The sequence below is a fragment of the Lynx canadensis genome, chromosome E1, assembly GCF_007474595.2.
Source record: "Lynx canadensis isolate LIC74 chromosome E1, mLynCan4.pri.v2, whole genome shotgun sequence".
NCBI lineage: Eukaryota > Metazoa > Chordata > Mammalia > Carnivora > Felidae > Lynx > Lynx canadensis.
This window is the reverse complement of record NC_044316.2, coordinates 35079149-35084743: the sequence shown is the minus strand read 5'-3', so window position 1 is coordinate 35084743 and position 5595 is coordinate 35079149. Positions and strand designations below refer to the sequence as shown.

Sequence of the window (5595 nt, the reverse complement as noted above, 5' to 3'; positions counted from 1 at the left end):
CTCACCATCTGCGCCCAGCTTACCTCTTCCCACTTAGTCTGGACGGGTCTCTTGGTGCTCCTCGGCAGTACTGGATTTTCCCGCCTCTGTATGTAAGCACATGCTGTTCTGATGCTTCCCCCCACCCCTACCCCTGCACCCACACAGCAGCCCCCTTTGTCTGCTGGAGTTCGCTCGCCTTCTAAGGAACGGGAAGAGCTAAGACTTGTTGGGTGCCTGCTGTGTACTATTTCCCTAAGCAACTTATTTGTATTATCCCATTTAATTTTTACAATAACCCTATGAAGTATATCTTCCTATCATCTCCATCTTACAGATGAGGAAGTCCAAGTTCAACGTGAGTAAGTAACTTGCCCAGGGTTACTCAGTGAGCAGGTCATGGAGGGAGAATCTGAACCCAGGCCATCTGACCCCAGAGTCCCTGCTCAAGAGGGGGACCCGTCACTATCCCCCCACAAGCTTTGCCGATTGCCGCCACTCTGCCCACTGCCTCATTAGTACCAAAGTATATTTCTCGGACTCTACGATGTATCTCGCTGAGACAACAAATTAGCGAGTGAGTAAAAGAATGAATAGAACTGCATTGTCAGAGCTGGAAGGGACCCAAGCGATGGTGCACATTCCAGGATGACAGCTTGATCTGACGGATAGGGACGTTCTGAGACTCGTCCAGGGTCACGAGTCGGGGGCAGAAACCGTGTCCGGACCCGGCCTCTTCACCTCCAGCCTCGCAGTTTGGACGGCACACCTGCTGTACCTCCTTTCGACACACATTTATTGAGCGCCTTCTCTGTGCGAGGCCCCAGCCTGAGCTCCAGCTGAGACAAACAGGATGAGACCCCTGGGATTTCTTTTTTTTTTTATTTTTTTTTTAAATTTTTTTTCAACGTTTTTTATTTATTTTTGGGACAGAGAGAGACAGAGCATGAACGGGGGAGGGTCAGAGAGAGAGGGAGACACAGAATCGGAAACAGGCTCCAGGCTCCGAGCCATCAGCCCAGAGCCCGACGCGGGGCTCGAACTCACGGACCGCGAGATCGTGACCTGGCTGAAGTCGGACGCTGAACCGACTGCGCCACCCAGGCGCCCCAAGACCCCTGGGATTTCTCTCTCTCTTCCCAGGACAGGGGGCGCTTAGGCCTGGCAGGGCTCCTCCTGGGCTTCAAGACCCTCCTGGTCCCCCCCCCTCCCCCGTGTAGGGCCATCCCTGGGCTCTGGCCCAGCTTTCTCTGTTCTCTTGCAGGGAGAAGCCTCAAAGGGAGGTGGCAGTTGGCCAGGGGCACAGGGCGGGCCGGGAGGAAGGACCCTGGGTCCGGTTCATTTCCTGGCACCCTTGTTTGCCGCGTGCCCCTGGCTTCTGGTGGCTGTTTCCACCCCACCCAGAGCCTCCCTGAATGCAGGGGCAGCTGACCAGAGTCTGGAATTCTCCCACCATCCTCGGCCTGGCCCTCCCCTCAGAGCCCAGCAGATCAGGACTAGAATCCTGCTCCCCTCTGGAATGGTGTGACCTTGGGCATGTCGCTTTGTCAGTCCGGGCCTTTGCTTCCTTCTGGAAGCAGATTCTTCCTTCTGACCTCACAGGCTCCTCCTGAAAAATAAAGGTCGCAATCTACATAAAGAGCTTGGCGCAGTGAGACTCCCTGTGAAACCTGTCACCCCTTTTCTCAGCCTAGCTCTCCCCATTTTCCTCCTCCAGGAAGAATTCCAGGATGCCCACTCTCCACTGGTCCCCATCTCTGTGTTGGAGTCCCACTCTGAGCCCCGGGGAAGGTCAGCCAGGCTCCTCTGTGATGGGGGTTCCCCAGGGGCTGATAACTCCACTAGCTCTTGGGGGTCCATTTCCCAGGCACAGAAACGTCCACGCACCGCAGTGAATGGAGCCGAAGGGAACCCACAAAGGAGCACTGCGATTTGTTTGATGGGCCAGAGAAGCTTCAATCTGAGGCATATCACTGACCTCCACTCCCAGCAGAGCAGTGTCGTAGGAGCTATGGGCAGGGTGGAGAGAGAGGGGGGCGGCCTGGGCTTGCCTTCTCTGAGAGTCAGGGCTGTTGGGAGCCCTGTCGTCACCCACCCCCACCATCTCAATAAAAAAAAAAAAAACATTTATTGGCCTATTTACTCTGCGGCGGGCCCTGTGCGCGTTCCTATCTACTCTCCGCAATGACTCTAGGGTTAGAGTGCAGTTATTAGCTCCAGTGCAGACAGAGAGACTGAGTCACAGAGAGCTTAAGCAACTTCGCCCCAGCTAATAAGTGACATATGGCCCAATATGGCGAGCGCTCTATCCGAGGGAAAAACAGGGCTGTGCCAGAGCAGAAAACATCCGTTGAGGCCCGGGGAGCTGGGACTGGGCCTCGACTGGCCTTGATGGAAGGGGAGCTGTCGATGGGCAGGAAGATGCTGGCATGTCGCTTTCAGGCACTCCGGGCAAAGGTCTCGAGAAAGGGGCGAGCCGGATTTGGGGGATGATCTCCCTCCCCCACGGGCTGGAGCCAGGGGGAAAGGATGGGAGTGGGGGGTGCAAGGACCAAAGGGAAGCAGGTGGTCGTGGAGGAACCTCAAGCCCCGGGCTGAGCAGCGAGTCGTCTAAGGTTAGTTTTGAATAGGGTCAGGGTAGTAAAGCCCTGGGGCCAGGTAATGATTGTCCAAGGGAAGAGAAGGGAAGGGCACAGGGGGTGGTCCCATGCCAGGTGCGCCTCAGGTATGGTCTCAGTTATGTCCCAACTATTCCCAGAGTTGGGCATGACCGTCACCTCTTTGCAAAGAAATGAGGGTCAGAGATGACTAAAGGTGAGTCAGAGGCTGATGCGCGTTGGGGTAGGGGCTCCACTGCCCGGCACACTGGCAGCAAGGATAGCTGTGCATTGTTCGGACGTCTAAGGGTGTCTGTGGGGGCAGAGAAGAGGGTAGGCAGGGAATGAATGAAGCGGGGGCCTCTGGGGTGGTAACCAAGAGAGTTAGAACAAGAAGGGGGCCAGAGGGAAGAAAGGACGGAGCTGAGGCCTGGAGTCCAGGGTGCAGGTGGTGAGAGACCCTGGGAACTATCTCAGGGGAGCCTGCTGCGGGCCAAGCCTGACCCCAAGGAGCCCGGTTGACATCCAAGCTGAGGCTAGTGCTTCTGGGGAAAGGCCTCTAGGATCTTCCCTCTGCCGGAAGGTTTGGCGCGCTCCACTTTGGGGGGCCCTCCCGGACTCTGGCCTTGTCTTCCTCCACCCCTGTCCCGGGGCCTCTGGCAGATTGCCGAACACACCTCCACCTAGGAGGCCCCGGAGGTCCCGTGGACTCGCCAGCTACTGGCTACTGACCTCTCCCCGCATCCCCTGCACCGACGCGCCACCGGCTCCTGCCCCCGCCCTCACCCACGTATCTCTCACGTCCATGGACGTCTCTGCAGCAGGGCAGGTCCTCGTCCTTTCTCGGGTCCATCCCTGCATCCGCCCCGGATCGGTCTTTTGAAGCCGCAAAGGCTCTCGGCTCACTCCCAGGGGTGAGGGAACCCAGCCGTTGCCTTCAGTTCCAAGGCCGGCAAGCCGAAGCCTTTCCTGAGCGTGTCCCTTGCAGCCTCTGTGATTGCTGCCCGGCTGCCCCGCCCGTGGCCCCTCGCTGGGCCCGTGTCCCCGTGCGCATCTGGTTGTCTCCCCCCACCCCACCCCCCACACCGTACCCCTGAGTTCCATCTCATTCGGCAGTCCAGATGGGCTGTGCCCGTGCTCCGCCTCCGAGCCACGGTCAGGAGTGCTGCCCAGAGCAGTTCTGCCACTGAGGAGTGGCCGTGACGTCCCCCAAGCCCTTACAACTCTTCTTCCCATCAGAGGAGCCCAGGACAAGGCAGGGAAGGGAACTCCAGAGGGAAAAGCCCAAGACTCGGGGGCACTGTTTTGCAGGAAAGTGAAATCCCTTCTTCACTGCCCATCATGCTAACTGGGAACCAGTAAGGACAGTGCCAGGGGCCTGCCTGCCACCCCCCTCCATTAAATCATTCTCTGTCCCAGCCCTGGCCTCTTCCCTCCCTCCCCCTACCTTCCTGCTGCCTGAATCATTTATAACCCAGGGCCCTGGGCTCTGTGGGAGATGCTGTAACATCCTGCCCCATCCCTGCCAGGGAGCCCACGTGCTACCCTGCCAGGTGAGCTCCCTGCCTTTTAATAAGAACGTTCGGGAGACAAGGCCTTAGGGCAACAGGAAGGTTGCCTCATGGTGAGAATTTCTGTGATCCTGGCAGGAAAGGAGAGCGCCCGTTATGAGGAGGGGAATTTCTGGTACCTCCCAGGTCAAACTCCAGAGGGGTGCTCTGCCTTGCACATCAGGCTCGGGGTCCTGAGAGCAGAATTTGTTCCCGTCCCCCACCCCCACCCCCTGCCCCCTAGCTCACCAAAACTTGCAAGCGCATTTCAGATCAGGGGTAGCTGGCGTCACTGCCCTTCCACTCACGGGTGAGGTCCTCAGCGAGGGCTGGGGGGTGGAGTGCTCAGATGAGGGGCACGGGCAGGGAGAAGGCTGCAACCTGTGTTACTCAGGGCCCGGCTGGGTCTGCAGTGGGTGGGGAGGAGGAAGTGAGTCAGTGGGCACAGCAATTCATGCCTCAGAATTCTGACTTTCCTTTTCAACCCACTGAGCCAAGACATTTGTCCCAACAGGATCCCAGGGTGGGGGAGGGGACGGGAGCAAGAGGATATTTACGAGACCGAGCTGGCCTCTCACTCACCTCTACTGTGTTCTCTGATTTAGGGCCGTACGGAGCATGTGGCCAACTGAATTCAGCTGGACACACGGTGGCTGAAGACGCACTACCGCGTGTGAGTGACCGTCACGGGTGCTGGGAATACAAGTGTAATCCACAGTGCAGCACAACTATCTCGTAGTGAGCGACTTCTGGGCCTCAGCTCCACTGTTTTCCAACAAACCTGTGCGTCGGGTTTCTATAATCACACTGCAAGCCCAGACTGGAAGTCACCGTAAGGCCTGGAAGATTCAAGAGTGACTGCGTGGCACCCCCATTGCCCGTCCACCACCCCCCCCAGCCCTAAAATACAATGTGGTGCAGACTTAGGCTGTTTACATTTGAGAGCTCTCTGAATGTGGGGTCAAGGTGAAAGCTCGAATATGGGGCCAAGGTGAAGGCCTCCCTGGAAGATGTTCTGGTTCATCTCTGACACCCCTGGAGGTTCTCAGCTCTGTGCCAGGCCATCGTAGGTTGTCAATGAATGTTTGAGGCTGACAGATTCTGAGCCGGGGACCAGGCGCCTGCCGGTATCTAGGTCACAGGAGAAAGGAAATCTGATAAACCCATTCATGCTTCACGGCTCCTCCCTCCCTCCTCAGTAATTTGCATTTCCAATTCAGATCAGAGATAGAGACCTGAGTCTTAATTCAATAGCAGAGATCTCATCCACTTAGTTCAACAAATATTAGGAGCCTTAGGACACACGGGATGCCGGTGAGGGAATAATGAGAGATCTCCTCCAGCCCTTTCGTTGCACAGATGGGGAAATCGAGGCTCGGAGGAGGAAAGTAACTTGCCCAAGGTGAGAAGGCCGAAAAGAGCCTGCACTCAACACACACACGGCACCCCAGTTCTGCTCCACTTCTCTC

General features: G+C 57.2%; 1 long non-coding RNA gene across 1 annotated transcript; it reads right to left on the bottom strand.

Moving 5' to 3' along the window:
- Nucleotides 1-1097: 1097 nt before the first annotated feature.
- Nucleotides 1098-5291, bottom strand: LOC115500540. Its single transcript, XR_003964557.2, has 4 exons — nt 5063-5291; nt 4709-4965; nt 4376-4533; nt 1098-1588 (listed from the first exon to the last, which is right to left on the bottom strand). It is a non-coding gene; the product is annotated as an uncharacterized LOC115500540 (long non-coding RNA).
- Between the last annotated feature and the right edge of the window lie 304 nt (nt 5292-5595).